This window comes from Chlorocebus sabaeus, chromosome 7 (assembly GCF_047675955.1).
Source record: "Chlorocebus sabaeus isolate Y175 chromosome 7, mChlSab1.0.hap1, whole genome shotgun sequence".
Classification (NCBI taxonomy): domain Eukaryota; kingdom Metazoa; phylum Chordata; class Mammalia; order Primates; family Cercopithecidae; genus Chlorocebus; species Chlorocebus sabaeus.
The window spans coordinates 88481737-88497737 of NC_132910.1; the positions used below are offsets into that span (position 1 = coordinate 88481737).

The 16001-nt window shown below is 38.5% G+C and overlaps 1 pseudogene; it reads right to left on the reverse strand.

Moving 5' to 3' along the window:
- Positions 1-7812: 7812 nt before the first annotated feature.
- LOC119619627 (stathmin-like) lies at positions 7813-8331 on the reverse strand (annotated as a pseudogene).
- Positions 8332-16001: the final 7670 nt, after the last annotated feature.

Below are 16001 nucleotides of genomic sequence, written 5' to 3' on the forward strand. Positions count from 1 at the left end.
AAGCATGAACCACAGTGCCTGGATGGAAATTTTTTTGACATAGAAAAAATATGAAATGTGATCAGCTTACTAAGTGTCACTTTCTTTGCAAGTTGAAAGCTATGTAATTTTGCATACTGAATCTTTATAAAATATAATATTGAGATATCTTATCTCTGATAATTTTCTTTCCAGGCCCATGACCAGATAGATAGTCAAGCCATTAGTCACTGCCAGAAGTCTGTACATATTCCCACATTCAGCCACTTGACCACTTAAACAAAATGAATGGTTAGTGATATAATTTGTGTCCCTACCCAAATCTCATCTTGAATGATAATTCTCTATAATTCCCATAATTCCCACATGTTGTGGGAGGGACCCAGTGGTAGGTAACTGATTCATGAAGGCAGGTCTTTCTCATGATAGTGAATAAATATCTGATAAATAATAGTGAATAGTATATGATGGTTTTATAAAGGGGGGCTCCCCTGCGCACACTCTCTTACCTGCCACCCTGCCACATAAGACATAAGACATGACTTTCTCCTATTTTGTCCTCCACCTTGATGGTAAGACCTTCCCAGCTATGTGAAACTGTGAGTCCATTAAACCTCTGTTTTTTTTCTTTCTTTTTTTTTTTTTTTTTTTTTGTTAATTACCCAGTCTCACATAAGTCTTTACTAGCGGCATGAGAACTAACTAATAGTTAGGCATACTCCTCACAATTCTACTCAATAAGAAATTATTTTTCTCACTACCTTTAAAACCACCCCTGAATGTGACTGTAATGTAGCTACAGTACATTCTTAGCTGCTTCTTTCATGTCAGTATGTCTTAATCATAAAGTAGAAGTTGGGCGTTTTCCTTCTCTGCTAGCTACTAGTATCACCCCCATAGGTGACAACTGTGGAAGAGGTTCCGGTGCTACTGTAGTGGGTAACCTGGGAGTCTGGGCTGCCTGCTCCTCAGCTTATTCATGCTTATTGTTCTCTGCTGAATCTCAGATATACAATTTCCATTTTTGGATGAACTGCTTTTTCATCCCATTCAACTTTATGACTTGGAACAGCTGACATAACTCAGATCATAGGGACAGATCTTTGATGCCTACTCACTTGGTGGCCTATCATCCAATGTTTCATGTCTATGGAAGCCCTGGAACATGCCAAGAGCTACCTCTAAAACGATACACAAATCTCTTCTGAGGATGGGTTGGCTTTTTTTTCCAGAATTCCAGGGGACTTTGTTGTAATTTTCTTGCAGAGGGGACACAAATATATCATACCATATAGTTTGCAATCGCTGACACCATAGGGCTTGATGAACCACTGTGGCAGAACAGTTTGACCCTCAGCCTAGACCTGCTTCAGAGATCTCAACAAATCTGCAGCCTTCTTTGTCACCCAGTATATTGGCCTGGAGCAGTATTGCTAAATCTGGGATATGTTGCCTCAAGAACTCAATGAGGTCTACCAAGAGCTGTATTTTATTTATTATGGGTGGAAACTGACAGGTCATGAACCTTAAAAAGTTGACTGAAGTGTCAGGTCACTGAATCTTCAGAGTGTTTCTTTTTCATCCTCTGGAGCATATGTGTGAGACACCAAAGCTCTAATAGTGTAGATTGAACTACCTCTTGTTCATACTGTCCAACTAGGGTGATGTCATTGTTTTAATGGATCAGTGTGATATCCTGTGGAATATTCAGGTAGTACAAATATCTTCATAATATATTTAGGAAGAGGGTAGGAAAATTAGTATGGTACTAATGCAGAACTGTCAATGAATATTGTAATCCATCTGAGGTCAATGGAAACTGTTCATCATCTTCTTGCCTAATCAAAATATCTGCATTCCACATACCGAAGGCCTTGTTCATCTACTCTAGCAACAATTTCACATCTCTTATAGCAATGTGGTTGGAGCTACCACTGGTTGAGTTTGCAGTGGTCTTAAGCATTTTTCTACAATCCTTTCACCTTTTTTTAGGAATCAAACTAGTGAATTAAATTAATTACAAAATAATAAACCACATCCTTCCTTCTTTTAGGTTTTTACAGGTAGAATATCTGCCATGTCCCTGCCTCCCCAGTATGTAATACTACTTTTGCTGTTCTACTTTGAAGTCATTTTGTAAGTTTTCTACTTGGCTTTCCACAAAGGCCTCTCCCAAACACCAAGTACTCAGTGTGAAATTTATCCCAACTGCCAATTATGTCCATTCCAATTCCACACTCAGGGACTGAGGAAATGACCATTAAGAGAGTAATGGACCAAGGAAACCAAGTGGGAGCCGAACTTCAACCAGGACTTCATTTAATACCTGGCTCCCATAGACCTCCTTTCTAAAAGTGGGACCGTGGTGACACTTTGACTCTTTAGTTACACGTGCCAACTCAATCCTGGTGTTCAATAATTCCTCAAAATGCCTGTGTAAATGGCCACAGGTTCCTCTGGGTAATGGTTTGGAGAAACCATTACCATATATATTCCTTGCAAGGTCACAGGTTTATTCATATTAGGAGGCTAGTGACCAGTTCAGTCAAATAGATTTCAAGTTTAAAACTTAGCTTAGGACTGGGACTTGAGAAAAAAAAATCACAGAATTTTCAGAGGACACTTTTAGTATCTAATTCCTCCCATGGTTGTCTTTTACTGACTGTAGATGTTAAATAACGCACTCTTTGGCTGCCATTCTATTTTGTTCTTCAGAACACCATATTCTGTGATTCATTTCCACAGTTCCTTGTGAGGCAGTGCTTTTGTTCACCCCTCAAGCATTGCTTTAGGTAAATGTAGTTTCATGCCCTATTTTCTAGTTAAGTGATGCCATGTGGCTTCTATTATTTCAGAGCCCAATCATCTCAATGGACAGTAAGGAACTCGGTTCTATTAGCAGTTACCCCTCCAACTCTTAGTCTCTGTCTGGAGAAGAAATAAAATTCACAGTGGCGTTAGTGCTCCTTTTAACAGCTCATTTCTCATATATCCTCCGGGCCCTAATGCCCAGCTGATCTTCATATAATCTATCCATTACAAAATGTCCACCTTGCACAGCCACTTTATTCGTGGCTCCACTAAGCCAGGGAAACTCAATCATTTTCATATCACTCAGTGCTGGCTGTTGCTTTTTTTAGGCTTCTGACAGCCTTAACAGTGAGTATATTCCACCTCCCAGTGTCTTGCCAGAGTTTATATTCTGTGTTCCAAGAAAGTGCCCCAAAGTGAATGAATTATTTCTTATCCTACTTATATTGGATTCTGTTGAAAAAATGTCAATCTTGGGGGTAGTTTGCTGACTCGTGTACATGGGAGCTCTTTGGGTATAAAACCTTCTCCCATCTCTATCACTTAGTTACTGGCCAATTATCAGAAGAGGAGCTCCTCTATCTGCCTTTCCAAGAGGAAACATCTTTTTCAACATCTTTAGCACAGATGTAAGCTATGAGGGCTCAGGAGAGTCATGTAGGGACGGCATCCTTAAGATAAAATAGAGATATTTTCATCTCATATTTCAGGGTCCCAAATTCCTTCTAATACATTCATCTCACATAACAGATCTTCTTTAAGGACTGAGCATTTAAAGGTCTGCAAAGCTCTGCAGACTTCAGTTAGCTGCTCTGTTTTGTTTGTTCTTCCATTGCAAGAAATGAAATTTTCTTTTTAGAATTAATAAGTGAGGATTCCCTTTTCCTTGGTTTTTTTGTTTGTTTGTTTGTTTTTGAACAGCTTCAGTATTATTGGTACTAGTTCTTCCAGGATACAAAATCAATGAACAAAAATCAGTTGCATTTCTATACACTACTAATGACCAAGCTGAAAACCAAATCAAGAACTAAATACCACTTCCAACAGCTTCCCAAAAAAGTGTCTAGGAGACCAGGTGCAGTGGCTCACATCTGTAATCCCAGCCCTTTGGGAGGCCAAGGCGGGTGGATCACCTGAGTTCAGGAGTTTGAAACCAGCTTGGCCAACATAGTGAAACCTTGTCTCTACTGAATATTCAAAAATTAGCCAGGCATGGTCACGCACACCTGTAGTCCCAGCTACTCAGGAGGCTGAGGAAGAAGAATCGCTTGAACTCGGGAGGCGGAGGTTGCAGTGAGCCAAGATTGTGCCACTGCACTCCAGCCTGGGAGACAGAGCAAGATGCCCTCTCAAAAAAAAAAAAAAAAAAAAAAAAAAAAAAACACTGGCAGTAAACTTCCTGTGAAGTTCAACTATTCTTTAAAAAACCAGAATGTTTCTGTAAGGGCAACACCTTATCAATAACATAATATTGTTTAGCGATACCAATATTGAAGCATTGAAGCATAGCCATTCATTTTCTTTAATTTTACTTTCACACAGTTTCAACAATCAAAAGGATGTATAAAGCCTAGTAAGAGAAATAGCAGTCACATGCCCTTGTCCCATTCTCTTAGCTCTTTTGTTAGGCATTTTTCTTCACATCTATAAAATATGTGCTTACGTTGCTGCTTCTTGATTTTTTAAAGACAGTATCTATTGTCTTCCTACCATGAAAATTGAAGACTAAGTTCTCTTTTGTTTCCCATGTTTTAAACCATATTTTCCCATATTTCACACTTGTCACCTCATTCTCAAAATATAATTTTATTGTTTTATTAGTATTCAGGTTTTCATTATGACTATGTACAGGGGTGAAGGCTAGTCACAGTTTAGTCTTGGTTTGAGTCTACATAGAATTTAACTTCTGGCAGAAGTTTAGTTTTCTTTCTTTCTTTCTTTTTTTTTTTTTTTTTTCACTCTTGTTGCTCAGGCTGGAGTGCAATGGCACGATCCTGGCTTACTGCAACCTCCGCTTCCTGGGTTCAAGCAATTCTCCTGCCTCAGCCTCCCAAGTAGTTGGGATTACAAGTGTGCATCACCACATCCAGCTAATTCTGTATTTTTAGTAGAGGCAGGATTTAATCGTGTTGGTCAGGCTAGTCTCAAACTCCTGACCTCAGCCTTGGCCTCTCAAAGTGCTTGGATTACAGGCCTCAGCCACCACACCTGGCCAGAACTTTTGTTTTCAAACCAATTTTCTTCTCTTATTTACTTAACTGTCTGGGAACATACCATTAAGTTACTCCAAAATTCCTGCTGTTTGTATCAATCTCCTCAGCACATTCAAGCACATCAAATGATTTACTGACTTAATATCTCAGAGATATATTTCCTCGTGAGCACGAAAAGTCACTAGCCTGGGCTCAGTGCTCTTGAGGCTTGTGATTCAGCTGTCCTACCGGGAGGACCTTTCCCCTTTCCTTCTGGAGATTCGCTTCTCTTTGCACATTGAATCTTCCTTCTGGGTCACATAGGATTCTTTTCCTTTTTTCTTGGTTTACTTCATTTTACTGGTATATTACTCAGGATTCTGCAGAGAAACAATCTGTAGGATATAGGTAAAGAGAATTACTCTTTTTTTTTTTTTTTTTTTTTTTTTTTTTTTTTTGAGACGGAATCTCGCTCTGTCACCCAGGCTGGAGTGCAGTGGTGCGATCTCGGCTCACTGCAAGCTCCGCCTCCAAGGTTCACGCCATTCTCCTGCCTCGGCCTGCGGAGTAGCTGGGACTACAGGTGCCCGCCACTGCGCCCGTCTAATTTTTTTTTTTTTTTCACGATAAAGAGATTTATTCTAAAGAACTGATTCATATGGTTATGGAAGCTGAGAAGTCCCATGATCCACCACATAGACGCTAATGACCCAGAGAGGCCAGTCGTGTAAGTCAGTCTGGGTCTAAAGGCTTGAGAATCAAGGAAACAAAATGATGTATATCCTCGTCCCAGGGCAAGAGAATAATTACATGCCAGCTAAAGGAGTGGTACAGACAAAGGGGTAAATCCTCCTTTCTTCCATGTTTTATTCTATTCATGCCTCAATGGATTGAATGATGCCTACTCACATTGAAAAAGGCTATCTGTGTTACTGAGTCTAATGATCCAAATGTTAATTTCATCTGAAAACATCCTTACGGACTTTCTCAGAAATAATGTTCAACCATATATCTGGGCATCCCTGATCCAGTTCAGTTGATGCAAAACTTATACATCACTGGTGGAGTACATCAGCTAGCAACTTACTGAAAAAAGAGGAGTGGAGATAATTTTTGAGATTATGTATGTGTGAAGAAAATGTTTTTCTACCTTCATATTTGACTGATGGGTGATAAAATAAAAATACAGTTTTATTTTGGAAACAAGTCCCACCCAGGACTTTGAAAGTGCTTTTGTTTTGTTTTAGTTTTTGTTTTTTCAACTGGTTGCCTGTACCACTACTGAAATCTCTGATGTGATTATGAGCCCTGATCCTTGTCATGTAACCTATATCTATATCTTCTCCCTCTCTCAAAACCTTTAGGATCCTCTCTTTGCCAAACTTCAGTTTTCTAGAATTTCAATGCGATGTGCTTTAGTACAAGGGTGCCAGAAACCAAATAGTTTCTTTTCACTTTGGAAACATGCTCTACTGTGCTGGGAAAATCCCTTGAATGATTTCTTTGATATTTTATACCTCTCCTTTTCTCTAATTTTTTATTTTTGGAAATATTTTTAAGTGATGTCTTCTAATTTTCTTCACCTGTCTCACTATTTCTCATCAATTCTTCTGTTTTCTAACCTTTCAAGATACTTTCTAGATTTTGTCTTCTAATATTTCAAATGCATATTTTCTAAAAATTTCTGAACACATACATACAATTATTAGTACATTAATAATAAATTACTTGAATTTTTAATTACTAAGCTGTCTCTTTTCTCCAATTTCCTTTTTACATGTTTCTGTTGTGTATTTTGGTCTCCATCTCTCTTATTAAGGCTTCTCTCAAACTAACAATCCCTACTTTTTCATTAATTTATACGTTTAGGGCGCTTAAAAGAAGATGGGAAATTCTCTGGGCATGGGTTCAACTTATGGATCTATGGGCTGGTCAAAGCCTCAAGGAAGATTCTTCTATCATCTATTATGAGGATTAAATTTGTCTGTAAAATTCAGAGGACCAAGAGAATCACAAGTCTAGTTTAAAAACATTCATGTAATGCTTCCTTTTTATTTATTTATTTTTTATTTATTTATTTATTTTTGAGATGAAGTATTGCTGTGTCACCTAGGCTGGAGTACAGTGGTATGATCTCGTTTCATTGTAACCTCCATCTCCAAGGTTCAAGCAATTTTCCTGCCTTAACCTACTGAGTAGCTGGGACTATAGGCATCTGCCAGGACACCTGGCTAATTTTTGTATTTTTAGAAGGGACAGGATTTCATCATGTTGTCTAGGCTGGTCTCGAACTCGACCTCAAGTGATCCTCCCACCTCAGCTTTCCAAAGTCCTGGGATTACAGGTGTGAGCCACCATACCAGGCTTCTCTTTTTATTTTTTTGAAGTCACTGCCACCAATAGTACTGTGCAGTTTTATTAACCATTTAAATATCTTGTAAGATACTTAACTATTTAAGCATCTGGTAAGATTGGGACACAATTGGGATTGAAAAGTGAACATATACTCAGCATTTAAAAGTTCGAAAGAAGCCACTACATACTCTTCACAGTATGTTTTCACAGAGCAAATACAGTACTTGCCATTAGCCCAGCGCACCAAGTGTACTGAAATAAAAAAGATGCAGCGAGAAAAATGTCTACCTTAGAAAGAACCACACTTTCACTTTCACCCCTTTATCCCCTAAACCAACATCTTACAGTATGGGTTTATGCATACAGCTGTACATTAGCTTCTAGAATATTGTCAGAAAGGACAGAATAAATGACACTGGCCAGTAGTTTTTGGATATTTAGGAAGTAGAGGATGAAAGTCAGTTCTCAGAAGAAATTAGTCAGCTTCAGTCTCATCAGCAGGACCTCTGGATTCTTTGTTCTTCTGCACTTGTTCAATGTGTTTATCCTTCTCTGGCAAACACTCCAATTTGACAGCTATTTGTGCCTCTCTGTTCTCCTCATTAGCTTCCATTTTGTGGGTCATGTTCTTTTTGCCATTTTACTGAAGTAATTATTCTCTTCTATTGCTTTCTAAACCACTTATTTCTCCATCCTTTGCAAGCTGCTTCAAGACCTCAGCTTCGTAGGACTCGTGTCTTTTTTCTGCAGCTTCTCACATCTTCTGAGTTGCCTCTAGGGAAATGGTCCTTCTTCTGTGGAGAGGAGGAAGGGAATTATAGAATTGATTCTTTTGACTGAGGGCTGAGAATCAGCTCAAAAGCCTGGCCTCAAAAGCACTCTTCTCCAGTTCTTTCAAATGGATATCAAAAGAAGCCAGGTAAATGGACGACAAGAGACTGGCAGTGTGTTCTATAGAATCCACTGGGGTAAAGAAAGGCCGTGAGCCCACCATCCATATTGTACCTCTATTGGTGCGACAGGTCCTGGAAACAGGCTAAGTAGCCAAGAACCACTTCCTCCTGTCATCCCTGACCCCAGCCTGTGCAACCCACGCTATCCACACCCCACCCCCGACAGGGAGTGTGGCCCGTCATCTGTCACCCACAAGGGTGATCATGGGGATCTAATTCGCTCTTTTAAATGGTAAATGTCCTTTTAAATGAAGGACAGAAAGAAAGGGAATTTTTCTTGTTTTCTTTTTTCAGAATTTAAATGATGTTCAAATCCTGAGGTGTTTCAGAAGTCAAATAGTAGTGTCTCTTAGATAAGTGTACTCAACATATAAATGAAAATATAAGAAAATACTCTACAATGGCCTGGTGCGGTCGCTCACACCTGTAATCCCAGAACTTTGGGAGGCCAAGGTGGGTGGATCACGAGGTCAGGAGATTAAGACCACAGTGAGACCACGGTGAAACGCTCTCTCTACTAAAAATACAAAAAATTAGCTTGGTGCGGTGGCAGGTGCCTGTAGTCCCAGCTACTCGGGAGGCTGAGGCAGGAGAATGGCGTGAACCCGGGAGCCGGAGCTTGCCCTGAGCCAAGATCGCGCCACTGCACTCCAGCCTGGGTGACAGAGCGAGACTCTGTCTCAAAAAAAAAAAAAAAAAACCCTAGAATTTGTTGATAAAGATATAAAGGCATATGATGCAGGGTATACAATCATATAGTTCATATTATACGTTCATATGGAACATACCAAGTCATATTTGACAGTGTTCAGTAGGTGTCAGGTTGAGCTCAAGACAATCATGGTTCTTCCAGGAATATTCTATCCATCATTCTGATCTGTAGAAAAAAAGGCCGTTCTATGTCTTTAGTCTGATTCTGGGGAAGAATTATATCATTCTTTTATAATATATTAATTTATATATAAACCCTATTCTATATGGGAGACCATCGTTAATAATAATGTAGAAAGACTTCACTAAAAATTGGACAACCAATTATTTGCTTCTTTATTTTATAGTAAGGATATAATATGGAGACCTCTCTATATATGCTTTTCTCTTTATTCTGTAGAATGAAGACCAAAGATGAATCATTACATGAATAGATTCCCATCAATATAATCATTTAAAAATTGTCAGGGAATATTGCATTTTTAGATTTGATTCTCTAATCTCATTATAGAAAATCCGCAGGTGCTGTCATAGGGTACATGGTGGGTGATAGAAAGATTATTTTTTAAAGATTTTTCAATATGAGGGTGGGTGGTTTATAATATGTGTAAATCTTTATAAAGAGTTCTCCTTTGAGTCAGTTGTGGAATATGGCAGTGACCACTTCTATGTAGGCATCAAATATCATAAAATCAAATCTCATAAAAATCAGCAAGCCAAAAGTAGATTGATCTCTAAATCGCAAGGAAATTGTATTCAATGGAGTGGTTAGAGCAATCTGTGTACTAAGGAACATTTGCTTCATCAATCAGATGTGAATGTGCTATTCTAACACATGTTTTCTGTTTCTGATAGCTTTAATGGTGTACACTTGAGACATAAAAGTTTGTACTTTTACCATAATACAGACAGTGGGGTTTCAGAAAGCTTTAGTATGTATAACAGCCTGTCATGACTACTACATTTGGCAAAGAAAGTCTCTTTCTCTATTTTTTTCCTACTGAGAAAACAAGAATTTGGCTTTCATTATGTTCAGTTATTCTGAGGAGAACTTATTATTCATCAAAAAACATACTCTTTAGTCTTTCTTTAAACTGGGCAGACAGATTTTACTACATACAGAAAATAACTCATCTTGGGCCGAGTGCAGTGGCTCATGCCTATAATCCCAGCACTTTGGGAGGCCAAAGCAGGAGGATCACTTGAAGTCAGGAGTTTGAGACCAGCCTGGCCAACATGGTAAAACCTCATCTCACTAAAAATACAAAAATTAGCCAGTAGCGGTAGTATGTGCATGTATTCCTAGCTACTCTAGAGGCTGGGATGGGAGAATCCCTTGAGTCTGGGAGGCAGAGGCTGTAGTGAGCTGAGATAGTGCCACTGCACTCCAGCGTGGGTGATGGGAGTGAAATCCTATCTGGAAAAAAAGAAGAAGAAGAAGAAGAAGAAGAAGAAGAAGAAGAAGAAGAGGAAGAGGAAGAGGAAGAGGAAGAGGAAGAGGAAGAGGAAGAGGAAGAGGAAGAGGAAGAGGAAGAGGAAGAAGGAGGAGGAGGAGGAGGAGGAGGAGGAGGAGGAGGAGGAGGAGGAGGAGGGAGGGAGGAGGAGGAGGAGGAGGAGGAGGAGGGAGGAGGAGGAGGAGGAGGAGGCCAGCTTATTTTTCTGATCAGCTAATGTTTCTCAGCAAGGAAAATATCCAAGTAGCAGATAGAAAAGGGGAACACTCTAAATTCAATCCCCAGGTATCCCTGGTTAAACTGACACTCTCCATTTGAAAACTGTAGACTGATTTCTGTGACTGCATTTTTGGCTAGCAATCCTTGATACATTTTACCTCTTAATATGAGAAATTAAACTGTTTATACTATACATGTCTCATGTTAATGTACATACCATTTTTAAATTTGCCTTTGTGGTTCAGGGAGAAGTCTATTGAAACCCATAACTACATGTAAAACACCAACAACATTAGCAACAACAAAACATGAGAAGAAAATAACATTTTCTTTTCAGTCATTACCCACAAATCTTGTCAGCAGTGTACCTGAAAAAAATAAGTGAAAACGCACCTTATTTTGATTCATATTGCAGTGGTTCAGTCAATACTACTTAACTAAACTGAAAAATTGTATACTGGGTTTATTAGTGCTGATTTTGATACTTTCAGACAGGCTATAAAAATATTATGCACATTGGCAACAACCTTTCCTGATAGAGGAGTAGAGTGACAAGGTATATATAAACAAATAAATAAAAAACTGCATAGATAAGCCAATGCAGTCCACTGTCATATAAATTTTCTGCAAGAGTTAAGCTTAGAGAAAAAAAAAAAGTTTTGTCCAATTTCTATGATCATTTGCATCATATTTTTGCTACTAATTTTTTTTCTTAAATTTATAAAGGACTATTTTAGCAATGGGAACAGTAGTTGGAATAGGTTATTTTCTGTTTACTTTGATACTTAAAGGCCATCAGAAGAATAGGCATTTTCCTTTAATTCCCTTACCCCCTTCTGTTTTACATATAGTAAATTTCCAGAAGAAAATAAAAGGATTCAATGTATTTATCCTATGTGAAAATATATTTTCAAATCTAAAATAGACTTTATTGAGAAATACTGTAATTATGCTCATCGATTTTACCTAGACAAAGCTGTATTTTTTAAAATATAAATAAGTTTAATTCAGTTGCTCTTTCACCACTTAACCATTATCATCAAAAAGCATGTATTAAAAATATATTTCCACTTAACCTAGTTGTGGTTGTTATACATAAAATTTCATTAGATACAATTACTGGCTATGATTAGATTGTATAGAAAATCAGAAGTTTTGCACTGCAGTTTTCCCATGACTTAGCAATATAGGCAGATAATTTAGGCCAAATTACTCATCCTCACATATTTCAGCCAAATTTAAATGATAACAATTATTGTAATTATGATTTTCAGAGACAGGGTCCCACTCTGTCACCCAGACTGGAATGCAATGGAATGATCACAGGTCACAGTAACCTTGAACTCCTGGGCCCAAGCAATCCTTCCACCTTAGCCTTCCACGTAGACAGGAACACATACACTCACCACCAGGCTAGAGCAGTGTTTTCGTTTTTGGCAGAGACAAGATCTCACTATGTTGCCCAGGCTGGTCTCAAACTCCTGGGCTCAAGTGATCCTCCTGCCTCAGCCCCCTGAAACACTGGGATTACAGGTGTGAGCCATTGCACATGGCCATCCTTTTTAAATCTTAAAATCTGATATAGTTTGGATATTTGTCTCCATCCATATCTCATGTTGAAATGTAATCCCCAATGTTGGAGGTGAGGCCCGGTGGGAGGCATATGTATCATGCGGGCAGATCCTTCATGAATTGCTTGAGCCATGCCTTTGGTGATACCCAACTTGAGCCAGACAGACCCAACTGTCGCTTGCTCCTGTTTTTGTCATGTGAAGTGTCTGCTCCTGCTTTGCATTCTGTTGTGAGTAAAATCTTCCTGAGGCCTCCCCAGAAGCAGATGCCAGCACTATGCTTCCTATACAGCCTGTAGAACCATGAGCCACTTAAACGTCTAAAGGAACCAAGTGCTAACATCCAAGACACTGGGGAAAAAACCTCAGAGGCATTTTAGAGACCTAAGAGGCAATCCTTCCTATCACAGGCTCTGAGGCCTAGGAGGACAGAATGATTTTGTAAGCCAGGCCCAGGGCTTCACTGCTCTGTGCTGTCTTGAGGCACTGCTCCCTGAAACCCCACCATTCCAGCTCCAGCCATGTCTCAAAGGGCCCCCACATGCAACACAGGCTGCCACTCCAAAGAGCACAAGCCATAAGCTTTGGCAGCGTCCAAATTGTGTTAAGCCTACAGGCAAATAGAAAGCAAGAGTAAAGACTTGGCAACCTCCATCTAGATTTCAGAGAATCTATGAGAAAGTCTGGGTACACAGGCAGAAGCCCGTCCCCAGGGTGGCCCTCATAGAGAACCTCTTCTAGGTTTGGAGGGAAAGTATGGGGTTGGCGGCCCCACACAGAATTCCCAGTGGGAAACTGCCTAGTGGAGCTGTGGGAAGCAGGCCACCATCCCTACAGACCCAAGAATGGTAGATCCATTAGCAGCTTGCACCCTGTGCCTGGATAAGCTGCAGGCATTCAAAAATCTCAGAGCAGACATGGGAGCTTTACCCTGCAAAGACACAGGGGCAGAGCTGCCCAAGGCACTAGGACTCTACCCCTCATACCAGTGTGTCCGGGATGTGGAACATGTAGTTAAAAGAGATTGCTTTGGAACTTTAAGATTTAACGACTTCCCTACTGGGTTTCAAACTTGCATGGGGTCTGTAGTTCCTTTCTTTTGGATGATATCTCCCTTTTGGAATGGGAATGTTTACCCAATGCATATATCCCCATTGTATATTAGAAGTAACTAACTTGTTTTTTTGTTTTATTTTATTTTATTTTACAGGCTCATAGGTGTGAGGGACTTGCCTTGTCTCTGATGAGACTTTGAACTTTAGACTTTTGAATTTATGTTGGAATAAGTAAAGATTTTGGAGGATTATTGGGAAGGCATGATTGTATTTTCCAATGTGGCAAGAACATGAGATCTGGTGGGACCAGGAGTGGAATTGCATAGTTTGGATTTTTGTCCCCATCCCAATCTCATGTTAAAATGAAATCCCCATTGTTAGAGGTAGGACCTGGTGAGAGGTGTTTAGATTATGGGATGAATCCCTCATAAATGACTTGAGCCATCCCCTTTGTGATAAGCGAGCTCCCACTCTGAATTCACATGAGACCTGGTCATTTAAAAGTGTGTGGCATCTCCCCCCTACACTCTCTCTCTCACTCATATTTTTGCTGTGTGAGGTGTCTGCTCCTGCTTTGCCTTCTGCCATGAGTAAAATCTCCCTGAGGCCTCCCCAAAAGCAGATGTTGGCACCGTGCTTCCTGTACAGCCTGCAGAACTGTGAACCAATTAAACCACTTTTCTTATAAATTACCTGGTCTCAGATATTTCTTTATAGCAACACAAGAACGGCCTAATGCAATATCCTTACTTCACATATAAGAAAAATAATTCAGTCTTTAATCTATAAATAATTTGAGTGTCAGAGTTCTTTTCCTCTCATTTATGTATTTTCATACATAGAAATATTCTTATAAAAACAAGACTAATATTAGATTATGATGTTGTGGGATGGAGAGTTTCTCAACTAAGATCGAATGTTCTACATTAGTTCCTTCATTTTGAGAGTGTTTGTAATCCTCAGCCACCAACTTGACCTGCAGAATTTCATATCATTGATTGTTAAAATTAAGTACTAGTATAAGAAATTATTTTCCCTAAAAACTACCAAACTCATGAAAAATAATATGGAATGAGAAATACAAACAAAGCTCAAGGTGGGGAAAGATTTTTAAATGAACATGAGCTTCTAGAGAGGTTGCAATCTGATACAAATGCTGTGAACCCCCAGAGGGAAACAGCAATGTGGAATTACCATTAGGTTTCTGAGAATGTGGAAACTATTTTACGTGCCAGGGTATGTGAAGCAAAGCCGAGTTCCCAAATGTGAAACTGTCTGGCAGGCAGAGTTTTATTTTTAAAAATGTTACAACTCTTGGTTAAAACTTCAGCCATTACATGACACTAGATGGATTATTTTTCTTAATTCTATAGTATAAGCATAGATTTGTATGCATTCAAAGTTTGATAGTATCCAGAAATTTAAAGAAAAACAAATGAATTGCTAGATAACTTAGGAAAGCATGTTTGCTTTTGACACACAAACAAACAATAAAAACCATTTGGGTTTAAATTTAAGTATGTTGCAGTGCTCTTGCTGACTGAGGAATGGAATGGCATTCTGAGAATGGGAATGGGGTAGAAGAGGGGACAAACGCCTCAACAAAACAATAAAGTGTCAGTGAACAACTGTGGCTGGAAATGTACCATCTCTTTGAATGAGTGTGCTAGTCTTCTTTCTTCTTTCGCAACAATGTGGTTTCTCCATTAAAAAAAAGGAAAGTACTTTCAAATGAACTGAAACATTATTCTCACGAAAACGTAATCTTCAGGTTTTTCCATCATCTACCAAAAATGAATGTGGAACAGTGTTTTCAGATAATATCCTGCTCATATGATCAGTTCAGTTTTATGTTTAAAAAAAACATACGTTAATTGCAATGATACTTTTGGTAATTTTTAAGTCATTCTTATTTTCCCATAGTTGTATTCAATTTCTATTCATCATTTCTATTTTTTCTACATTCATATTTTAAATTTTAAATATACTACTAGTTCCTAGAAATATAATTAATAGTTCTTAAAATAATTATCAGATATGGAAACTAGATCTATTCTATTAAATAATAGAAGATTGCATTGAGAAGGAAGAAAACAAGAAGCATATAATTTTAGAAATGATAGAATTTTGATCTTGAATCTATGTTTATGATTTTATTTTAATGTCTGTATTTGGTGTTTAGAATTCAAAGAATCACAGCTAATAAAGCCAGCATAATCAAGCATTTATGCAATTGATAGTATCATACTCTCAGAAATCACACATCAAATCATCAAGAAACAGGAAGTTACATTTTCCCCAAGATATGGAAACTCTATGAAACAAACATAGAAAAATCTTCCCTTAGCTGCTGTATGTGGTTTCCAAGAGACCTGAAATTCTATTTCATCTTTGGAATTTTACCTGGATCCCATTGTTTTCATATCTTCAATTCTCTCAAATGTTGATAATACTTTTAATTTTTTTTTTTTTTGCATGACCTTTTTTGGTGTATTTTAGTGTTTTCTCTTTATGTCTTCATTTACTCCCAGCTCTGAATTTTTTAATTTCTTTTTTTTATTAAATTACCATTTAGGAAGTTGAGCTTCATTTTAGAATCAGCCCTCTGCTCTGTAGACTTTGTCCTTGTAATTCACACTGTCTGGAATTTTTTTTTTTTTTTTTTTTTGAAACAGAGTCTCGTTGTCACCCAAGGTGGAGT